Raw genomic sequence first — 26,127 nt, 5'->3', positions numbered from 1 at the left:
TTCCGTTTGTAATTTCCACATTTTTTTTATTTGCGACCCCATAAATTATATATTGGGTCGTTATAGATAGCGAAATCGATATAGCCATGACCGTTTCTCCTACTGTATGTTGAAATCAACTTTCAGTAGCCCCCAAATAACCTACATACATGATGCATCAATATATACGCTATAGACCCATTTAAGTTGCTATTTAAAATCGAGAAAATCGCACCACAAATGGCTAAGATATAAGCTTAAAACCCCGACTACCTCGATCTGTTGCCTATTTTTGATCTACATCAGGATTACTAAGTCATTAATAAAACAATATGGATATCTAATGATAGATATTTCAAAGACCTTTCCAACGACGTATATAACTTCATAGTAATTCGGACCTACAATGGGTAAAATCTGGAAAAAAATATTTTTAACCCGATTTTTTTTTAACAAATTTTTTTGGTAAAAAGCGTTTTTTGTTTTTATACCCTTCACCTTCGTGAGAAGGTTATATATATGTTTGTCATTCCGTTTGTAATTTCTACATTTTTCATTTCCGACCCTATAAAGTATATATATTCTGGATCCTTATAGATAGCGGCAGTGATGCCAAGTGTAGGGAATTTTCCCTTTTTGTAGGGATTTTTTCCCAAAATTTCACATGTAGGGAAAAAGGGAAAGATTTTTTACTTTTGTCGAATTGTAGGGATTTTTTGCAATGGCAATTTAAAACTACATATTCAGCCCAATTATGAATAAAAATTCCGCGGGAGTTTTTCCCCTTTTCTTATTTTGCTATTCAAATTCAATGGGAAAAAACTCCCGGGGAACAAACTCCCGCGGAATTTTTTATTCATAATTGGGCTGATTATGTATTATCTCAAGGCGTATTAACTCACTCACGCACTCACCTTGTTAATTCGCCTTGGATTCTCCTTTTTACGGTATTTGACATTTCCTTAAAGAACTAGCTACAAGAGTAGATTCTACAAATAAATTTTCTTTTGAAGTAATCACATGTTTGGTTTTGTGCATTTTTTACATTATTTTTTATACGTACTCCATCTTCGCAGGTCTCATCGATTTTAATAAGTAAGTTTTTAAGAAATATATGTCATTATAAATTAAAACAAGAAATTTTAGAAAAAATTTCCTATTCGTCTTCTGATAATGATGGAAACAAAGTAAAGAAATACTGCTCAAGTTGGTTGAGAAACGAGAAGCTAATGGGATGGCTGGAGCCGGTCAAAGATGACGACTTTAAATACAGATACAAGGCTTGTGTGCACCAACAAATCTTTCAAAAACAAAAACTCGAACAATGGATTCTCTTTTTGGCAAGCAAGTCCTGGAAAAACCAATGATGTGGCCAATTTCAAAATCCGATTAAGCCTTTTTTTGATTGAACACAACTTAGCTGTTCAAAAAAGAAAAAAGTAGTGTAGGGAAAAAAAGGGATTTTTTTTCATAAGCGTAGGGATTTCTGAAAAAATCTCCTGGCATCACTGGATAGCGGAGTCGATTAAGCCATGTCCGTCTGTCTGTCCGTCCGTCTGTCTGTTGAAATCAATTTTCTGAAGACCCCAGATATCTTCGGGATCCAAATCTTCAATAATTCTGTCAGACATGCTTTCGAGAAGTTTGCTATTTAAAATCAGCAAAATCGGTTCATAAATAACGGAGATATGAGCAAAAAACCGGGACAACCTCGATTTTTGACCTATTTTTGATCTATATCTGAATTACTAAGTCATTAATATAGACAATATGGATATCTAATGATAGATATTTCAAAGTCCATTGCAACGATGTAGATAAGGCTATAGTTGGACCTACAATGGGTCAAAATCGGGAAAAATATTTGAATTTTTTTTCATCCAAAAATTTTTTTGTCATACATTTTTAAAAAAAAAAAAAAATTTAAAAACTAAAAACAAAAAAAATTAAAAAAAAAATTAAAAAAAAAAAATTTTGAAAAACAATTAAAAAAAAAAATAAAATTTTGTTTACCTAAAAATATTTAAAAAAATTTATTTTAAAGTATAATTTGATGAAGGGTATATAAGATACGGCACAGCCGAATATAGCTCTCTTACTTGTTAATAACTAATAGGGTCCAGATCAATATAATGAACCTGTACCGAACGCAACAGATTCGTTTGAAGAGAACATTGGCCGAAAAACGCCCAGAATATGCAGCCAGACATTAAACCGTAATATTTCATCATGACAACGCTAGGCCACATGTTGTAATACCGGTGGTTGGGAAGTTTTGCCTCACCCGCTTTATAGTCCACACCGTGCCCCTTCCAATCACTATTTGTTACGATCGATGCAGAAAACTCTCACTGGAATACACTTCACCTTAGAACAGAATATTCGAAATTGGCTTGATTCGTTATTGGCCCCCAAAGATGAGCAGTTCTTTTGCCTCGGAATCCATATGTTGCCAGAAAGATGGGAAAAGGTCAAAGTTAATAATGAGCAATACTTTGTATAAAAAATTCCGCATTTTTAAGTCATAATTCGGCTGTGCCGAATCTTATGAAGGGTATATAAGATTCTGCACAGCCGAATATATGTAGCTCTCTTACTTGTTTTCAATGAATTTCTAAACATTCTTGGATATTTTATTTTTCATTAATAATTTTAAAATAAAATCACTCGTATGTGCGTCACTATTTCTTTAACAATACTTTTTGTTATATATATTTATTGCGTATTTATGGGATATTTTAAATTAATCCAGTTTTAAATGCATCATAGCTATTAAAAATAGTTGAATGAAACAGTGTAACGTATTTTGAAAGCATTCAAAATTGATTATACACAGCAAGTGGGAAAATTGCTGAAGTAGGAAAGACTTTAATAGAGACTTCCGTTTTAACAACATTTAGATCTTCTAGCAGCCGGAAGTTTTTTTCAAAACGAAAAAACTTTAGACAACAGTTTCATTGGAATAACAACAACTAATAGGGATTAACTTAAGTCATTACTTTGACGTCAAATATGTTTGTATATTTAACTAGTTTTCTTACTTTAACACTGTTTTCTTACTTTGGCAAAATTATAGCAAAGTTCAGGTCGACGTGAATTCTGCCTATTTTTTGAGGAAATTTCGGTAAATTAAATCGTTATAATGGGTTGTATGGTAGATAACTGAACCATTCGATGTTTTAAATTACACAGAAAAAAATTACAAAAAATCAATTGTCATATTAATTAACAAATTCGTCAATACAATTAATATTTTTAATTGAAAAGGCCAACAACCATAGGGAAACATAGAGTTGAAACTAGGAAAAAACTCAAACAAAAAATTACTCAAAACAATCACACATACGAGTGTTGTTTTTTTTCTATTTCACATATTTTTTTTACTACTTAATAGATTCTCATCACTTAGGTTTTTGACAACTGAGTTAGGCCTGTGACAGAAGAGTTTCCGGTCTATGTGTATTTATCTAAGCCAACAACCGATTTTTTAACAACTAGTTTGTCATATTCAACAACTAATTGCTAAATAATCAACTATTTAAATTTAACTATGAGTTTACTCTATTGACAAATTACAAAAGAAGTTTAATTGCATAAATCTACCTCATAGTAGCGCATCCTCTCTTCTAATTTCTAGCTCTAACTCAAGAATGACTTAGACTATATTTACATTATGGATGGATTGGATTATCTGCTTACTATTGAAGTTTAGCAACTACTAGGGGGCCAATTAACATTGCCAAGGCTATTATATAATAACACTATTATCGAAAGAAATCTGTTTTATGAAAGATTATATAAGTTATTGTATTTAATTTTAGGCAAAACTTGGTTATCATTTGTCTATAGCGCTCACCATCAAGAAGAGCATTCATGATGTGTTATTTTTTTGCTTTACAACATGAACCTTTGTCTTATAATCTCACAAAATTATGTTAATCACACGACGATCTTACAATATTAGCTTCCGCACAGCACCGTTTTATAATAACCTACACTAATACTGGAGTAAACGGCAATCGCGATGGAACTCTTTCTGTTATCCGGAGTTCTGGAAACACGGTGATCCGATTTTCCGAATTCATCTAACGAAGAGTCATTTGGCTTTAGGGAGAGGATTTTTTTATTTTATTATTACGTAGCTGAAATCAAAATCCCCCACCATCTATGGGGACTTGAATTCGTCATGGTGCAAACTGTACAGAATTTGATTGTCTGATATGATGGGTTGCGTCAATTATGGACCGATCCTTACAAAAGCTAATATAAGACAATTTTGAATGTTTAAGTAATTTTTTGAGGGGGATCTTGTATGGGGACTAGTGACAATGTTGCTCGATTTTCCTCATACTCTACAGTATAATTTCAGATAATTTAGAACTAATTTGTGAAAAATTTATATATGACTGCTGAAACAGTAATCCGGGGGGACATTTGTATGGGGGCTAGGTGAAATCATGGAGCGATATTGTGAATTTTCAATACCAAACAAACCATATTAAACCTCCTTTCATTCTGTTTTCAGCAGACGAACAGACTAACGGAAATAGCTAGATCGTCTTAGAATCTTATAATTGTTGGTCTCATGTAGATAGACCCCAACTCGCATTTTTTTTTCGAAATTTAATTTTTTATTGATTCCAATTAGAGTTTTTCTTTTCCCGGGAAATCGGGAATCATTTTGAAATTTCCTGGGATGCCGGGAATTCCCGCCTAGAAAAAATTATTAAATTTTAAGAATGTAAACTTCCTTAAAAATCTAAAAAATGTCCTTGGTTTTAAAATGTAATTGGATACAAATAAAAACAATCGAATAAAAATTTAATATAAAGAGAAAAACTGACTCGATTTCTAATTTTGGTTATATACAAACCTATCACCATTTGTATCGGAATGGCTTCAATTTCCATTAGATTTGGTTCCACCTTCGTTAGATTCCAATTAATTCTGTTAATTCGCAAAAAATAAATATTGTTACGAAATTGTAGTTGAATTCAAATATAACGATTTTAAGGGCTGATTTAAAAGTAGCATAATGCTTTCAAATAACAGTGCTGTAATGGCAGACTGTGACATATCTGTGGGCATTGTTAAATAAAAGCTTTCAGTTGATTTGATCGTAAGTTGGCAACGCTGTATTCGAATATTCAGTTAAAGAACATTGTAGAAAGTACACCACAGATATGATCTAGAATATTCGAACTTTGACAGTTAAAGAGCTTTCTAGATGGTAATGCAGTGTTATAAATAGTGGCAGAGGTTGCAGTCGTGAGTGAGTTTATCAGAGACGCTTTCTAAGTGCCTTAAAGTGTGTTGTGTTTTCAAAGTAAATTCGTGTACATTATAAATTGTGTCTGTAATTCTGAGAATTTATAAACGTGTATAAAAAACATTGAGTGGCTATTTAATTCTGTTGTACATTTTAAAGAAATAAAGAGTTGTTACAATTTTCAAACTACTAAACGGCTTTTATTTGCAATCAAAAGTATCCGGTTTATTTAAAGGAAATAAACCAGCGTTTTGAAAAGGTTAAAACGTAACAATATTTATTTTTTTTTTTAATTTTGAATTGCCAATGTTTGCTTATTAAATCAAAAATTAAGTAAAGATGTTAATTAAAACTTTAAGAAAACCCAATAATATTAAACCAAATTCAATTCCACAGAAGGTGGTTTTATTACAAAAAATTTAGTTTTACTCTTCGTGAAAAAAGCAAAACACTAAAATAATTCCACTTTCGATCGGAATAGAATTCTGTGAAAGCCGTGAACATTCTCGAGTTTTTGGAATATTTTGAATAATGTACTTGTTACTGGGGTATTTATTGTATGAATCTTCAGCATTTGTTTTGGAGCTTTAAGTTCAAAAAACATCACATAAAACTAAGGAAAATAATTCCCGGGAATTCTCGCACAATTTCCTGGGATTTCGGGATTGAAAATTTTGCGGAATTCCCGGGTTTTCTCGTCCCGGGGATTCCCGTGAAAAACTCTAATTTCAATACATTTCACACAAATACAACTCGTCACAAAAATTTAATGTAATTGTATAAAAAAAAGTTACATTTTGATAAGCTCCCTTTTATAATGCAGAAGTTGAAAGGCAGACATTTTTCTCATTCTCTTTTGAACTAACCTATACCTGTGTAAAACACACTCTACCTCTTCAATTCCTCGCCCACAAACTTCGTCTGTCTGCCTTTCAATTTTACACTGTAAATTTAAAAGAGTTATGGCCCATGGATTATTCACTCCTTCGAAGGGAAAATTGCTATCGTGATATCATTCACAATAGTTGATTTTGTTCGTAACAGCAGTTTATTGTTTACAAAATTCCATCTAGAAAATTTTTTCACGTGAACAAAGTTGATCAACGAAATATAAGAAAAGGGAACATATTTCATGTGAAATATTGTTTCGCTATAGGGGTGAATATGTATGTATTAAGTTTATCATACGCTGAACTCCTGAAAATCAATATACATACTGCAAATCTCCAATACCTTATGAAGGAGTCCAAGTTTGACCCCAACCGGGTCTAATTATTTTTTCAAAAGAATACGAGTATCATTTGTTTTAATTGTCTTGATATACATATTTATCATTTTTAAACACCCGCTCGAAACACTGTGATCTTAAGGTTGTTTGTTTAATCTCTCATAATACACGTCAAATTTTTATGTTGGGAATTCCCAAAACTTGGACGGTTGTTGGTATAATTTAAGTTCTCACAACAAACAAACCATGAAAGAAACAAAAGAAATGATGCCGTAAGGAAAGTTGTAAATTTCTTTTAATTTATCCGTCAGTTTTATTTTTCGACAGATTTTTGTTTTGCTCAACAGAAATACAATCTTTTTTTTTGGGTTTTATATTTTTTTTCCTTGTGTCTCCATATAATTTGTATATATAAATTTAAATAGGTGTTTTTTGAAATGTGTTTATTTATGTGTTTTTATTTTATTTTTTATTTTTTTGCTTAATATATTATTTATCTTAATTTGTTTTTGTATAAAATGCTACTGGTTTTACAATGTGAAATAAACAAAAAAAAAAAAATATATAAAAACAATCAAATTTTTTAATCTAAAACTCACTAATTTCTTTGACTAAAAAAAGTTAATGGAACGCAAAGAACTGAGAGGTTTAGAACTAAAGCAATACAATGTTTGCGTCAATATTTAATATAATAAATTAACAAAACAAATCTGGTTTAATATGCAATTGCGATGTTGTATATGACCGCTATATTATTATTAAAAATATTTGTTTTTTTTTTTTCAAAACAAACATAATTCACGCTTTTTTCTGCGAGGTTAAAGAAATTTTGGAAATTTTATTGTTTTATCAATTAATTGGCGCCAGTGGTTGACATGTTATTTAGCGATTTTGTTTAAAATTTATTTCTTTATTTGTTTAGTTTAAGAAATTAAGGCTAATTAGTCGTTCACTTTTTGTTTTCGTTTAAAAAAATGTGACGTTTAAAAACAAAATTTCTTTACGCATAATCTTTTTGTTTTTTTTTACATTATTGCAAAATTATTAATTGGATGACTTAAGAAGGTGTTTTGTTTTTCTGAAATTGCAATTCAAAATTTTAAAATCTTTTCAAATTCCATTCTAAAAGTTTTTTAATTGTTTCTTTCACCTTATAAAGGAGTTAGTCAGTCAGATTAATGACTTTGTTTTGTTTTAAGTTAAATATCTATTAAATTTGTTTTCAATTAAGTAAATCACATTTTGTTTAATGGCTTTTTTTATTTAAATCAATTTCCAAATTAATCAATTCATTTATAAAAGTTAAAATCGTTTCATTTATTTAGTATAATTTGTTTGAAATTATAATATAAATTTAAAGTAGAATATGCTTAATACAAAGAAAGGCTGTCATTTAATTGAAAATTTCATGATAAATACATGACTTAAATTGATCTCCTGCTATTGAAACACAGATGACAAAACATTCCTCAACCTGAAATTGATCGTTGATCAGTTTATAGCAACATCTTGGATGCAGCAAATGAGATGAATCTTTTTTTGCAGTTGCTTTCGGTGTTTATAGTTTTGAAAACGACCGATTTCAATCCAACCGATCATAACTAATATCTTGGTATCATTTTGTATAATTGCATGAGCTTCAAACAGAATGCCAAGGATTATGGAACAGCCTCTATTTTCAACGGAACTCCTACTAGAGATCCGTTAGAAATAGAGACTGGCTCCAAAAATCGTTCTTTATGTCTACCATGCAATTATTCATTCGATTCCTCTATATAATCGAACTCTGGAAAAGAGTTCCTATCCGAAAATGGTACCAAAGTTACAGATAATGACCAGGATATGTGTTACAGTGTTCTTTGCACTACACCCTGTGATACCGCCGGATTTAGTAGGAAAAGAGGTGTGAATGAAGTTGGAAATCCGTCTACATTGTACTTCGCAAGGGAGTGGAAAAACCTGCGACCATTAATATTAGTGAAGGAATGAATTTAGAATGAATGATACACCATACCTTAACTGTCATGATGCTTGAACATCACTATATGACGATAATATCGTTCAGGAATTCTTGTCGAATCCGGCAATAATCTCGTCTCCACAATTGCTGTGAATATCTAGTCTGACAATCGAGCCTTTGATGTCTTGGAATCTTTGTTTCAGAGAGCGAGATGGCAGAGCTTATTAACATAAGAATAATTTGGAGCCCGGGGCACAGGGACATAGAGTCCTCTGAATGGGCGACTGATAGAACATTACATTTCGAATACTCACTCTCAAACTTAGACTTTGGCGTAGAACTGAAGAATTGTGGAATTAGAAATAGTTGCTGGATAACGAGTACTAAATACCCCATTACATTCAATGATTAGGAGAGACATCTATGAGCAGGTACTGTCTCAGCACGTAGCTTCGTTGAGTACATTTTCATCTTCCAAACCATCCTCAACACCTGACCTTCTTTGTAGATCCTCAGTGCGATCAGTTCAGAGATTGGATGAGTTTCATTGAGAACATTTCTATCATCTTCCAAACCAACATTCATCCTCAATGCCGGCTGCATCATCTGTGGAAATAAAAAGGTCTCTTTCGGTTCTAACCTCCATTCCCTTTCTCACCAGCAACTTTCTATACAAGGGCGTTTCAGCGGTTGTCGGCATTATACCCTGCTCTCCTTTTAGATCCTCTGTGTGATCAGTTCAGAGGTTTTATGACTAGGAGACCAGGTGATGCCTCAGTGCCTAGCTTCGTTGAGTACATTTCTATTATTTTTCAAACCAAAATTCATCCTCAATACCGGATCCGTCGTCTGTGGAAAAAAATGTCTCTTTGGTTACTTACCTACATTCCTTTTCTCACCAGCAACTTCCTATACAACGGGATTTCAGCAGTTGTCGGCATTATACCCTGATCTTCTTGTAGATCCTCAGCGCGATCAGTTCAGAAGTTTGATGACTATGAGAGACATTTACGAGCAGGTGATGTCTCAGTACGTAGCATGAGTAGCTTCGTTAAGTACATTTCTATCATCATCCAAACCAACATCCATCCTCAACACCATCTATGTCGTCGGCGGAAATAAAAAGGTGTCTTTCAATCCTTTTCTCACCAGCAATTTCCTATTCAACAGTGTTTTTAAGCGGTTGTCGGCATTATACCTTGATCTCCCATTAGATCCTCTGTGTGATTAGTTCTGAGGTTTGAACATCTAGCCTTCCTTTCCCGTAGTTGTGCTTCAGTACATAAAACTTTCAGTCCTTCCATAACATTATTGCTTCATCAGACTTATCTGGATCTGCCGAAATCCAAGCGAGTAACTGGCTAGTGTTGTCATATTTTCATCCAGTCTGTTGCCTCCAGCATTGACCTTGATAATAACCCGACAAAGTCCCGACAAAAATAAGTGCTAGAATCGGGCTATTGCCAAGCACTTTGCAGTAGATACTGGCTCATCCATCGTTGATGACCATCATGACTTAGATCCAAATAATCTGATAATATTTGCCCGATTAGGACATGATTTTTCATCCCGCAAAAGCAGTCTGTTGTCAGACGGTTCCGACGGCGTTGTTTTAGAGTCATGCTGTTTGTCATAAACGCTGGTACTAGAAGCGTCTGGTAAAATATCTGCAAATGTTGTCTCATTACATTCGAAGACTAGGAGCGATATGTATGAGCGGCTGCTGCCTAAGTAACGTTTGGCAGTTGAGGACAATTTCTGTCAGAGCTTCGAAGATGAGAACGAGGAAAAACAATTCATTATAACTTAAAGAGTTTTCCACTTAAAAATTAAAACTCACTTAAAACATATTCATATTTAAACACCAGATCCATTAAAATTAACACAAGTTTTTAACTCGCACAACACTCGCATCTTTATATTATACATACATAGTATATGGCACGATTAAAAAAACGCGCTAGAAAAACACTTCAAACTAAAATTCTAATCAAGTTCTAGCACACATCACCAGTGATTGGATCCTTTCTAATCACAAACTAAACCAAAACAAACATCTTTTCTTCAACTTCCCACAACAAATAGTCGCTAACTTGACAAATAAATTCATATAGAAAGATATAAAAGTCAATAATAATTAAGTAATACTAGCGACACATGTATTCAGCTCAAAAGCAGCACGTCACGTTTTCATCCATAATAAATTATTTGGTCAGTTATTGATTATAAACTTTAGTATTATTTTCTTTATTTTACGATCATTCCTGTTTCTTTTCTGTTATTTAGTGCATTTTAAAATATTTAAACTAGTTATTATGTCTTTCTTAATAAAGATTCTTAACTCTTTTAAAAAAACTAAAAAGAATAAAGAAATTATTAATAATAATAATAAAAACCTATTGCTACTTCTTGATCTGAATATATAATGAGATAGAAGTGAAATTCTATACTACTTATATTCATTTGTTCGACATATTCCTTTGTTCCGGTATTTGGTAGCAGATTTATTGGTTTCTTCAAGATGAATGATAAAGGTATATATTAATAAATTATATATGTACACATATTCTGGATTCTTAGAGATAGGAAATTCAATCTAGATATAACTTAGATAAAAATATCACTTAAATATCTCCCATACTTTGAAGATTTGTGGATATATCAGAGATCTAGGATGAGAACCTTAACTACTTCTCATGATTTGTATTTGTATATTTATTGTTCAGTTAATATAAATAGTTTACAATAATTATAATATAAAATAGTTAAGAGTTTAGCACATTCTATTGGCTTTTCATCTTAAGTTTAATTATATGTACATGTAATGATTAATTCTTTTTAATTAACATATTTTAAATAAAGAAAACATTTTTAAAAAAAACCTCCAAAATTAAAAAAAAACTCCAAAATACTTCTCATGATGATACATTAAGTAATAGAGCAACTGTTACCGCTTTAGATTGGTGGAGTTGTCGTAAAGTAGCCCTGAGTTCCTTAACAAGTAGCTTGTAATATATGAAAGGTAATCAGTTCCCTTCAATTTTATACATCAGTGGAGTTCCATATATTCAGAGTTATATATAAATTTAGATATTCTTGCTATACAAAAATAAACGTAATCTTATTTGTTATCTTGAATCTTGGTGGAACAACAAGAAAGAACGGTGGAGGTTGATTTGTAGCAAATTTATCATCATATTCCACACCAACTTCCATGAGCAAGACTGGCTTTGTAATCATAACAAGGTGGCTGTCGTTACTTTCCTCCTTCCAATTCTCACCAGCAGCTTTCTTCATGTTTTTTCCCTCGAATCAGTGGTGAATGGTATCCTACATAACTCAAGAGCTAAATTTTGATATTCAAAATCCAGCTTCCTATATGATATAGAGGTCATCTTATTGGTTTTCTCGAATCACTGTGGGACGAAAATGAGGCTGATTTGTAGCAGATCGACATTCATCTTCAACATTGCCTTCGTCGTCTGTGGAAATAAGAAGATAAGCATGTAATTTCATTCAGACTGCCGTCTACATTGGAGCTTCGGCTGTTCCTGGCATTATATTGATATGTTTTGTTTATCTTAAGCGTGATTAGTGCAAAGTGTTGAATGTTTATTGTTAATTTTTCGCCAATTACCCTCAACCTCTCCTACACAATTTTGTGTGGGAACATAAGACTGGGTTTGCCGAAATCTAAGGGTGACAAAGAAGCGATTTACTGTTTTGGGACAGTATATTTTCCAGTCTGCTTCCTCCTACAGTTTTACTGACTTTGGCTACAACCCGATTAAGTCCCAACAAAGATACAAGTCGGATGTTGTCAAGGACTTAGTTTACATTTACATCCCCAACGTTGATGACCGCCATTTTAAATTGTCTTCGTCAACCTTATTCCAACTTTTAAGAAATGATTTTTAATCAGAAGAACGCAGTCTTTAGTCAGACGGTTTTGAGGACTTGTTTTTGTCTAGTTTAGTTTAGCAATTATCCTTAGTTTCATTTACATCTCCACCGTTGATGACCGCCATTTTAAAATTGTATTTGACATCATTTCATCATCTCATAATTTTCGCACGTTTAGGAAATGGTTTGTCATCTGGAGAACGCAGTCTTTTGCCGGACGTTATCGAAGACTTGTTTTTGGCGGCATGTTGTTTATGACTCCATTTAACAACCTCACTATGGGACTAAAGGCCAATTATCCACGTGGGGTAGTCAATTCTCACCCATTTAAACTTCTTAAATTTGAAAACAGTGCCGCTGAAGTACAACGATTGCTCACCAAAGCTTATGGTGGATCTATTTCATCGGTTTCAGATGGTTTGTTCGGTTTAGAAGTGGTGATTTTGACACAAAAGACGAATATCGCCCAGACCAGCCAAACAAGTTTGAAGACCAAGAAAATGAGGTATTACTCCATGAAGATGGTTGTAAAACTCAACAAGAGTTTGCAAAATCATTGGGAGCTACTTAAGAAGCAATTTCTAAACATTTGCGAACTTTAGGATTCAACTAAAAGCTGGGCAATTGGGTAACATATCATCAATTGAAGCTGAGAGATTGAAAGACGATTTGGTATGTCCGAAATGTAGCTTGAACTCTATAAGAGAAGAACATTTTTGCACCGAATCTTTACATGAGATGAAAAATGGATCCATTACGATAACCCGAAGCGTAAGAGATCGTACGTGAAGCCCGGACAACCAGCTGAATCGACATCAAAGACAAATATCCAAGGCGCTAAGGTAATACTCTGTATTTGAGGGAACCAAAGGGGTCCTATCTATTATGAACTGCTGAAGTCTGGCCAGACCATCACATGGAACCTGTACCGAATGCATCTGATTCATTTGAAGCGTGCATTTGCCGAAAAACTCCCAGAATATCCGGCCAGATATGAAACCGTAATATTCCATCATGACAACGCTAGGCCACATGTTGCAATACCTTTTAAAAAGTATTTAGAATGAAGGGATTGGGAAGTTTTGTCTCACTACTATTTGTTTTGATCGATGCAGAATGCTCTCTCCGGCATACGCTTTACTTTGTAACAGAGTATCCGATATTGACTTGATTCGTTCTTGGACTCAAAAGATGAGCAGTTCTTTTGGCTCGGAATCCATATCCAGAAAGATGGGAAAATATTATAGCTTACAATGGCCAATACTTTGAATAAATTTGTATTGTACAAATGTTTCAATATAATAGATCAAAATTTGAACAATTTTTATCTATTATGCGATTCATTTAGAGGATCTTTATAATTTTGCGACCCGAAAGAAATGAGACATTTACTTCGGGTCACTCTTTCCAGTATTTCTACCGGCATCTCGCGAATTAAGCAATTAATGCTAGCTTCCAAGTCTTAAATCGTAGCTTTGGATTATCGACGAAGACTTTTAAAAAGCAAATATCCAAAGAATCACACGATCTAGAAACGTGAAATTAGCTGCTCACCAAAATGATTACAAGCCAGTTGACAGTTCCGGAACGCGATATTAGCTGCTCTCCAAAAGTGTGATTCATTTAGAGGATCTTTATTGTGGCCTGAAAGAACTCTGACATTTACTTGTTAAAGATAATTTCATTCTAATGTTGTAGTTGGTCCATTCGGAAGTTCCAATTTTCGATCACTCTTTCCAGTATTTCTAACGGCAACTCGTGAATTATGCTATTAATGTTCGCTTCCAAATCTTAAATCGTAGCTAGCTTATTGACGAAGACTTTTGACTTCACATAACCCCAAAGAATCACACGAACTAGGAACGCGAAATTAGTTGCTCACCAAAATAATCGATGATGCAAGCCTGTTCACAGTTCCGGAACCCGAAATTAGCTGCTCACCAAAAGTGTGATTCATTTAAAGTATCTTTTCAATTTTAAATAAAACACTTAAAATAAAATTGAAGCTGGAATCTTCATTGTGACCCGAATTAACTCTGACATTTACTTTTATAAAGATAATTTCATTCAAATGTTGTAGTTTCTCCATTCGGAAGATCACATTTACGATCTCTCTTTCCAGTATTTCTACCTAACAATGATCAATACTTTGAATAAATTTATATTGTACAAATGTTTCCAAATAATAGATAACAATTTGAACAAAGTAAAGCAGGGATTGTTCGAACTTTTTCTTCCTTCTGATAGCAATTAATTAAGTAACATTTCAATTTGAAGCTGGGGAGTTTATAAAAACTATTTTAAATATGTTTGTATAGTATTTATCTGTAATTAGATAAAATAATTTCATGTTCCAGAACTGTAAGATTCGCATTCCTAGATCGTGTGATTCTGTGGCGTTGTTGTGAAGTCAAAAGACTTAGTCGATAAGCCAGCTACGATTTAAGACTAGGAAGCAAACATTAATAGCATAATTCGCGATAGAAATACTGGAAGGAGTGATCTAAAATTGGACCTTCCGAATGGACCAACTGTAAGATTCGCATTCCTAGATCGTGTGATTCTTTGGCGTTGTGGTGAAGTCAAAAGACTTCCTCGATAAGCCAGCTATGATTTAAGACTAGGAAGCGAACATTAATAGCATAATTCGCGATATGGCGATAGAAATACTGGAAAGAGTGATCTAAAATTGGACCTTTCGAATGGACCAACTACAACATTTGAATGAAATTATCTTTAAAAAGTAAATGTCAGAGTTTGTTTCATACTTCACATATAACTACTTCCACAAGAGTCGTTAACATTTAAGTAATATAAATTAGATTTTAAACCATTTAATGTACAAAAATATTAAACATTTAATATTATTTATATTTGTGTGGGGAAATAACAAATTTGCTGTCATAAACGGAAACAAGCTAATCAAAAGTCACATCACCATGACTTCCCAAAAAAAAAATAATACAAAATTTAAAATTTCATCACTACTTTAACAAAGACAATCAGCAGACAAGAGGAAACATATTGTATTTTTATGAGATGTATCATTTTGTTTTATATAACTAATAACTTAAAGAGTGACTAAACATTTGTCTGTGCAAATTGCTCTAAACTAATTAGTCAGGGGTTAAAGAGCACTACAACAGCACCTCAACTCCCCCTTTGAAAATAAATAAATTCAAAAATATGAAATAAAACGAAACAGGTTAAACAGTCTGTCTGCCTCGTCAAAATTGTCAACAAAAGATCATTCAAACAATTTATATTGAAAATAAAAACTAATAACAATAAAAAAATGACACAATGAATTGCGATTTGATTTTCGGGGGGTGGGGGACAATGGCTAAATGTTTGCAGATGCATTTCAAAACGTCATGCCTGAACCGCTATTTCAAAATGAATTCTAACAAACAATTGTATTTTTTTTTTAATTTAATACTACTACGTTTGTATGGATGTGAAGGTGGGAGTTAATAGAGATTTAATTAAGATAAATAATATTAAGATATAAACAGGTACAAGTACAATACAGCAAACAGCCTTGACAATGTCAAAGAACTTTCTCTCTATTAATTAATTTTCATATTTATCAAGAATTTTTGTTTAATTTTGACACCATTTGTTAAATAATGGCGCCAATAAGCTGTGTAAATTATTTATAAAGACATTATTTTAAACTTTTACAAAAATATATTTCATCTTTTTTGGTTTAATAAATCTAGCTAAATTTAAACCACAAACATATGGTTTATTATATACAATTAGGAATATTTAATTTATAACATTTTATTATCTACCAAAATTATAAGGTGTAAAGTCCCTCCAAACTATTTCACACATTTGCACCTCGTGTGAAAGGAATTTCATTTAGATTGGTGATATTTAAAATAGTGTTGTGAAAAAAAGCAGACGCCAAATCGTAAAAATTTTAAACTATGAATAATAATAGAATTAAACATAAACAATTTGCAAATTAATTAAATTTGGATTGTGTTTTTGGTTTTGCTGTTTATTTAGTTATTTTGTTTAGCATGTTTATTGGAATTTCAGAAAATGTTAACATTTTATCATACTCGTAAATCATTAAATTGTCATAAATACACAATTTACTTTCGGGGACAGTGGATGGAAAAAGTGATGGTATACTTTTGATTATTTTCTTTTTGGACGAGCACTCAGGGACGACCAATACTCATGCAAAGCATTGGAACTTGGAAATAGGTTATGGGAGGGAGGAACATTCGATTTGAACTTTCTTACATTGAAAATGACACGAAATACTTCAGCGAGAAGTTCCGCAAACGGACATTACGGTTAAAGAACGAATTTTCCCTGTAGTGTGTTGTGCGGTCCACTGGCCAATCAACCATAAAGGGAAGTTTTCTTGATGAAAAGCGTGTATTACGTAAAAATCTGCGGGTATCAAGAACATGTTCCCAAATTTCATCAGAACACATTCCAATGTAGTGAAACACAGACCACATTGCCCACCAATAACCTCTCATGTACGCGATCAAGAAACTCCAAAAAAGTCTTTGAAGCACCGGCCCATACATGGGAGTTGTATTCCATTTTTGGTCGGAGGAGAACAGATGGAGTTAAGTAATTCGTACACCGTTTCAGAGATTGTCGCAATGTCCCGATTAAGGGAATCATTCAAGTTTTGCTTTATTGTCCCAATCTCCGAGAGGCTTGGACTATAACTGAATGAATATAAATGACAAATGTTGCTGTCATCTGCAAAATAATAGATAGGGTTGGAAGGTTGACGTAGAAGGTCGTTTAGAAAAATAAGGAATAGAGTAGGAGAAAGAACTATCAGAGTTAAAAGCATAGGGCTATGTTTTTTATTTTACATAATATATTGTTACGAAATTGTACTTGAATTCAAATATAACGATTTTAAGGGCTGATTTAAAAGTAGCATAATGCTTTCAAATAACAGTGCTGTAATAGCAGACTGTGACATATCTGTGGGCATTGTTAAATAAAAGCTTTCAGTTGATTTGATCGTAAGTTGGCAACGCTGTATTCGAATATTCAGTTAAAGAACATTGTAGAAAGTACACCACAGATATGATCTAGAATATTCGAACTTTGACAGTTAAAGAGCTTTCTAGATGGTAATGCAGTGTTATAAATAGTGGCAGAGGTTGCAGTCGTGAGTGAGTTTATCAGAGACGCTTTCTAAGTGCCTTAAAGTGTGTTGTGTTTTCAAAGTAAATTCGTGTACATTATAAATTGTGTCTGTAATTCTGAGAATTTATAAACGTGTATAAAAAACATTGAGTGGCTATTTAATTCTGTTGTACATTTTAAAGAAATAAAGAGTTGTTACAATTTTCAAACTACTAAACGGCTTTTATTTGCAATCAAAAGTATCCGGTTTATTTAAAGGAAATAAACAAACGTTTTGAAAAGGTTAAAAAGTAACAATATATAAAATAAAATTGAAGTTGAAGATGAAATCTTTACTGCGACCCGAAAGAAATGAGACATTTACTTCGGGTCACTCTTTCTAGTATATCTACCGGCATCTCGCAAATTAAGCAATTAATGCTAGCTTCCAAGTCTTAAATCGTAGCTTTGGATTATCGACGAAGACTTTTAAAAAGCAAAAATCCAAAGAATCACACGATCTAGAAACGTGAAATTAGCTGCTCACCAAAATGATTACAAGCCAGTTGACAGTTTCGGAACGCGATATTAGCTGCTCTCGAAAAGTGTGATTCATTTAGAGGATCTTTATTGTGGTCTGAAAGAACTCTGACATTTACTTGTTAAAGATAAATTCATTCTAATGTTGTAGTTGGTCCATTCGGAAGTTCCAATTTTCGATCACTCTTTCCAGTACTGAATTATGCTATTAATGTTCGCTTCCAAATTTTAAATTGTAGCTGACTTCTATGACGAAGACTTTTGACTTCACATAACCCCAAAGAATGAATCCAAATAATCACACGAACTAGGAACGCGAAATTAGTTGCTCACCAAAATAATCGATGATGCAAGTCTGTTCACAGTTCCGGAACCCGAAATTAGCTGCTCACCAAAAGTGTGATTCATTTAAAGTATCTTTTCAATTTTAAATAAAACACTTAAAATAAAATTGAAGCTGGAATCTTCATTGTGACCCGAATTAACTCTGACATTTAGTTTTTAAAGATAATTTCATTCAAATGTTGTAGTTGCTCCATTCGGAAGATCACATTTACGATCTCTCTTTCCAGTATTTCTACCAGCATCTCGTGAATTCGCTTCCAAGTTTTAAATTGAATTTGACTTATCGAAGAAGACTTTTAAATTCACATAACTCCAAAGAAATAATCCAAAGAATCATACGATCGAGGAGCGTGAAATTAGCTGCGAACCAAAATGATCGATGATGCAAGCCTGTTGACAGTGCACGAAAAACATTTCTCACAACACGCTGATAATAATTTGGAGACGTTGTTGCGGTGAAAAAGCACTTCTAAATTAATCACTCTTTATATTGGTTTTCTAACAAACAACCGAATCACTTTAATGCTTTGGTTCACACTTGGAAAATCAACACCTTGGGAATTCTTAATATTTTTCTCAGATTAACCATATCTTTCATATTATATTATAAACATTGGATTAATGATGCTGATTCCAATTGGCTAGATAAATTAGAAATCGTCCGTTGCTACATTGCACTGCCCGGTCAACTTTCAAGAATCTTCAATATGGCATTAAAAAGGACGTCGAAGCCAGATATAATAATATATCTTGCCTTTGAACTTTTGCAGAGACACCAGAAACGCAAGTAGGTTATCCTAATTTTAATGCCACGTATTAATTTGCCGAAGGAAATTAAGAAGCTATAGGATTAAAAAAATCCAGAGGATCCTTAGTTTCAGATTAGGAGAAAACATCCTGCAAATAAAGACATGTATCAGAGTTTATTAAAGCAAACAATTTCTTAACGAAATCCGTACAAAGTTTCAAACTTTGGACAATAGAAAACGAAGCTGAAGCTGGTTAGATAATAAAAAAATCAGTCGATGCATCGTGATGTTGCATTGCTCGAAACTTCAATGTGGAATTGAAGAGGACACCGAAGTCAGATATAGTAGAGGCAGAAGCGCAAATAGTATGTCATAATTTTTAGGCCTCTGGCTAAATTCCAGATATAGTTATCAATTTTGTATCATATGTTTCCCACCCGAAGGAAATTAAAAAGCTTATCCTTGGTTCCAGCTTAGGAGAAAACATTGGGCAGATGAAGACATATATAATAAGCTTCCACATGAATTTAGTATGAATCGCAATCAAACTGCAAGCTGGATCAGATCTTATTAAAGCAAATACGTTCCTAACGAAATTCGTACTTTTTAAACTTTGAACAATAAACAAGTAAGAGAGCTATATTCGGCTGTGCCGAATCTTATATACCCTTCACCAAATTATACTTCAAAATAAATTTGTTTAAATATTTTTAGGTAAACAAAATTTAATTTTTTTTTAATTGTTTTTCAAATTTTTTAAAAAAAAAGTTTTTTCCAAATTTTTTTAAAATTTTTTTTTAAATTTTTTTTTTTTTAGTTTTTAATTTTTTTTTGGAAAAAAAATGTATGCCAAAAAAAATTTTTGATAAAAAAAAATTCGGGTTAAAAAATATTTTTCCCGATTTTGACCCATTGTAGGTCCAACTTACTATAGCCTTATCTACATCGTTGCAATGGACTTTGAAATATCTATAATTAGATATCCATATTGTCTATATTAATGACATAGTAATCCAGATATAGATCAAAAATAGGTCAAAAATTGAGGTTGTCCCGGTTTTTTGCTCATATCTCCGTTATATATGGACCGATTTTGCTGATTTTAAATAGCAAACTTCTCGAAAGCATGTCTGACAGAATTATTGAAGATTTGGATCCCGAAGATATCTGGGGTCTTCAGAAAATTGATTTCAACAGACAGACAGACGGACAAACGGACGGCTTAATCGACTCCGCTAGCTATAAGGATCCAGAATATATATACTTTATAGGGTCGGAAATGAAAAATGTAGAAATTACAAACGGAATGACAAACTTATATATACCCTTCTCACGAAGGTGAAGGGTATAAAAACGAAGCTAAAATTAATTGGTTAGATAGGCAAGGAATCAGTGTAGTATCCGGACCTGTTGGAATGAATCGCAATCAAACTGCTGGATGGATATGATTTCGTTAAAATAATTATCGATTGGAATACCAGTTGAATTCCTTCTCTGTATTTGCCCTGCTTTATTGGGGACCCGGACTGCATGGCCTTGCGGATCTATCGATGGTGTATATTAGAAAGATAAATTCGTTTATTTGGTTCGTCACCGAATCACAAACCGACATGATTTTAGGGTCCGGAACATGATCATTTATGTAACTGGATGCCTTTATAACCTAAAGTAACATCGATTGGAAAAATTGGTTTTACGCCATATGAAAGTCATATCGAAACTGAATGATTAATTTAAATTCCAATATTATCAAAATGTTAAACAGCATTTGATGAATGCTTGATTCGCACAGTGAATTTTCAATCTCTGCAGTTAAAAACTTTGCTACCTAAGCTTAAGTTCACTTTTGCTCCACACTATACTGTTAATCTTAAGCTCAAAGTATAATCGTTACTTTGTGGACTTTAAACCGATTGAATAATATTTCATATTTATTTAGATTCAATCAAATTTAACAAGTTTAAAACATTTAACGTTGCCAAGCTGTCAATGAGCTAGGGATGCCCTTATACACATACAAATTTATGCAAAAAAATTCCAGAATAACTAATTTTTGTATGCAAATGTCTACAAAAAATATAATAATCAAGGTACAATGTTTAAGCTCAGGTTTATTTCAAGTTTTTAAGTGTCTCAATTTAATATCACAAAATATTGCCTACCCGGAAGCAGGTTCGCTTACCAAACTATTCAGGGAAGGCAAGAGTTTTGTCTTTTATCACAAAAAAATTAGCTTCTTTAAAAACAGCTAAACTTCCTTCCTAGCGCAAGGACCTGTGAAAAGTAGAATTTATTATATAAATATCATTGAATTCCGAAAGGATACAAATCGAATCTGGGTAGGGATGAAGTCGGGATATGGAAACTCAATATTGAAATTTTTGCACCTGGGATCTTTGTTTCTTTAAGAACATAATTGAAGTATTGCTCGTAAATTTACTTTTAGTCTTTAAAACTCTAATATGCTTTTTTCTGAAAGTCCAATCTCACTTATGGCAAAGCATAAATTGAAACAGCCTTTTACGAATTAAAGACTTTTATAGGCTTTAATTAAAATCAAACCAGACATTCCAAAATAAAAAAAGTTTTATTTTTTCTCCACATTAAAATGCAAAACAATTTAATCGTTTTTTGAGATTAGAAAAAAATCCGTTTTAAAACAAATTATTTCCTTAATTAAACTACAAAACAAATTGATTTTATTTCGACACAACATTAGTTTCTATTCTATTCGATTAGAAAAAAGCCACAACTAGTTTCTTCACTCTCTAAATTCCTATTAAATGTCTTTTTATTAATTTTCTTAATATTTTTTTTTTATTTTCAAGAAACTATTTGTTTAGAAACATAAATTTTTTCTTGCTAACGAAATCAAATTATGCAAATTATGTTGGTGTTAAGGTGTATCCGTCCGTTCGATCTGTCTGTCTGTCTGTGTTAGAATTAAGCTTAGAATGTTTTAGTTCGGCTCCAGTCTGCTGTCAATTCCAGTTTTATGTTTTCGTTCAAAAACTTCGACAGTTTAATTTCACTCACTCCCCTTATTATTGTTGTCACTGTGTACCGCATACACAGACAGATTCAAACAGCTACAGATACATATTAGGAATCAAATGGATATTATTCTCAAAATCCAATCAATATCCAATAAGATTGACGTCAAACGCATTCTTTTGGATACGCCAATGTTTTTGTTATTGTTATTGTTATTGTTTTTGATGTTTTGTTTATAATGTTTTTTTGTTGTGTTATTTTTTTTGTTTATTAAAGAATCCCCCCCATTTACCAAGAATGTTAGTTAAATTTTGTATAGAATATTTTATATTTTCTGGTTCATATGTAGATTAACTATGTGTATTATTAATTATTTTTCTTTTTATTGTATTTAATAATGAATTTTCGGAAATTTAAATGAATCGAAGGCGCCAATTAGATCATTTAAATTTAACGTCCGCAATAATGTTTACTGGACTTTGGGTAAAGAATGAAAAAACAATTATTGTGTATTTCGCATTTAATTCTTAGTGAGTCAGTCAATGGGTTAAGGTGGCCAGTTGATGATGAATTTTTTTTAAAATTGTTTAGAATAATTTTGATAAATTGCTGACATAATTTATAAAGTATCTCCTTCCATTCCAAAATATAAGAACAAACATGGAGATAAGATCTGTGAAATGCGCATCTTGGGAGCTATTCATAAACATAAATCTAATTTATTGGAATATCTGATCATTCTGAATGGTACTGGGACTTCTATAAATTTCGCTGTAAATTCAGTTTGATTTCAACTTTCTAGGAAATCTACTGTCAAATCAACCGGATAATATTAAACCTACAGCAAACAATATCGTATCTCATTCGTGTTGTCTTACGTTATCATTCCTTTCCATCTTTGAGACCTAAAAACCAATTATCCGCCCTTTGTTCTTAATACAATAGAAAATATGGTGGAATATTATCTACATAGGACGATTAGTTTTAATATTTTCTGCCATAAAATATAAAGGAAGATCAACTGAAACTGCTCTAAATGAAGTACTAAGTACTTTCGAGAACTCTCTCTTCGTGGTAATCTTTCTAGATATCGAAGAGAATTTCAATAACATAATTCCGGATGCGATAATCTCTGGGCATCAATATGTTTTTGGGTACACAGACATTTCCAAGGTAGGATCTTAATACTTGTAAAAATGACACCAATACCGATGATATCATTGTCGATGGCAGTGAACACCAATGAGAAATTCTCAATTCTCATGTTGACATAGTCAATATCCCATGAATGCTAGCAAGACCGAACTGGTTCACTTTGGTTCTGGTTCATCTTTGTAAATTTGACAAGTAGCTTGTTTCGACTGCAGTCAAAGATAAATTTCTATCCACCATCAATCAGTCTAAATGGGCTAAGGAGTTTGGACTTTCCATAAGATTACACGCTCTCTTTACGAAGTAGTGTAAGATTCCTGACTTTTGTCCATCGTCTGGAACAACTTGAAGATCAATTTTACCGACAGGGTTAAGTACAGGTTCAAATGACGACCACGGTAGCTTTTTATTCCTATAAGAAGGCATAATGATAATGAAGAGCTCAAATGATCGTTCACTGGGTCTACACTGCAATAGTTCGTCCACATCTGGAGAAAAATCTAACTGAGAATGCTTTAAAAGGTACAAGAATGTGCGGTTTATATAACTAAATATCCTCACATTACCTCTACGGATGTGCTCGTTATATTTCTACTGTCACTTGTTTAGATAGGAATGAAGATGGCGATGAATTCAGAAAAATCTTCAATCTACTTAATAATTGTATGGGAACATTGCGTTCCTTGTTATGTTCTGGATTATTAAAGTTTTCCCATCTCTATATGCTAAAACCATCCCGGAATTCTTGGATATCTTCTCAGTTAGAGATGGATCGTAAATTTTTACACAGTTATGTAACTCCCTGTTACACCATCGTTTGAACTTCGAGGTGTATTTTCATTTAAAGGGAACATATCTGTCATTTATTCCCACTTTGTTATTGAACAACAAAGTTGTACTAACAAAGCGTCATATGCGGGAAGTTTACTTCTTTAATTTGAAAAAATGTGATGCTGAAGCACAACGGTTGCTCACTGAAAGGAATGGTGAATGTGTTCCATCGATTTGTAAAGGTCATCAAAAAAAAGTTTGAAGACCAAGACTTGGTGGCATTACTCCATGAAGATTGTTGTAAAATTCAACAAGAGCTTGTAAAATCATTGGGAGCTACTCAAGCAGTTTGCAAGCTGCAGGATTCATCCAAAAACTGGAAAACTGAGTTGTATAATCTCAGACATGGAACCGTAATATTCCATCGCGATAACGTTCGGCCACTTGTTGCAATACCTGATAAAAAGTATTCAGAATGAAGTGGTTGGGAAGTTTTGCATCATCCGGTTTATAGACCGTGTCCTGTCCGACTACTTTTTGTTTCGATCGATGCAGTATGCTCTCTTGGTCTCAAAATATGAGCAGTTCTTTTGGTTCGTAATCCATAAAGATGGGAAAAGGTCATAGCTAGCAATGGTCAATACTTTGAATAAATTTATACTGTATAAATGTTTCAAAATAAAAGCTAAACATTTTAAAGAATCTCGCATTGGTCAAGATCAAACGTTATTTTCACATCATTAGAATCATCGGCAAAAGACTTCGGCGTTTCATACGGAAGAGCTAATAGATCTGAGATTTTGACACATCTGGATACTAAAAGTACTACAATATTCGATATCCTGGAGATATACTTCTGTGGGATCTGTGACGGTGCTCTCTTGCTAATTTAGACCTCGGCGTCTTATACTGAAGATCTGAGTTGCAAGTTTGTTCGTGATAACGACAACTGCCCTCGATTGTAGATTTTCTCCAGCCACATGAGTAGTTCAACATCGGAATCACTGGGTTCATGATCATAGATTTACACAGGATATATTGGGAAAATTTTCCGTTTAGAACATAAAAGTTCCCCTGGATGTGTTGGTATAGCTCTAGTGCAAACTTTGACTTAGCTGAGAGATCAGAGATTCTAGAATTTATAGAAGAATAATCAGGCAATTTTTACACATCTGCATACTAAACGTACAACATTAATATTCTTGCTAACTTTGACTTCGGCGTCACATACTGAAGAGCTGACGATTCTTAAATTATAGGATAATCAGGTAATTTTGATACATCTGGACACTAAATGTACTACATGAATACTCGATATCCTGGAGATATACTTGTGTGAGAGCTGGGACGGTAGTCTCTCGCTAACTTAGATTTCAGCGTCTCATACTGAAGAGCTGACGAATCAGAGATTCTAGAATTGATAGGAGGGTAATCAGTCAATTTAGATACATCTGGCTGATAAACGTACTACAACAATACTCGATGTCCTACATGAATACTCGATATCCTGGAGATATACTTGTGTGAGAGCTGGAGCTGGGACGGTAGTCCCTCGCTAACTTAGATTTCAGCGTCTCATACTGAAGAGCTGACGAATCAGAGATTCTATATTTGATAGAAGGGTAATCAGTCAATTTAGATACATCTGGCTGCTAAACGTACTACAACAATACTCGATGTCCTGAGATATACTTCTGTAAGAGCTGTCGCATCTTAGATGCAAGTTTGACACACTTAGATATATGATATTCGCTGTAACGATGAGATGAAAATAAGCAAGAAAGCGTTAACGACTTTTGGGAGAGCTTGATTTTCATCTAATATCTTGAGCTTTATGATATCTAATGTCTTCTATGAGTTATGAGACACAGAAAACAGTGAATTGATGTATAATTTGGGTTTTCTAAGAAGCTGTGTTATTATGTAATTTATGTGTGCTGTGAATGGGTTGTAAAAATAAGCAGGAAAGCATTGCAGATTTTTGAAAGACCTTATTGTTTATCAAATATCTTGAGCCTTAAGGGATCTGATATCTTCGATGAGTTGTCTAACCTATCAGAGAAGGAGTTGCTGACTAATTTGGGTTTCATAAGAAGCTCGAGATAGATCAGAGGAAACG

Source organism: Calliphora vicina, chromosome 3, assembly GCF_958450345.1.
Source record: "Calliphora vicina chromosome 3, idCalVici1.1, whole genome shotgun sequence".
NCBI lineage: Eukaryota > Metazoa > Arthropoda > Insecta > Diptera > Calliphoridae > Calliphora > Calliphora vicina.
This window is presented reverse-complemented; position numbering follows the sequence as displayed.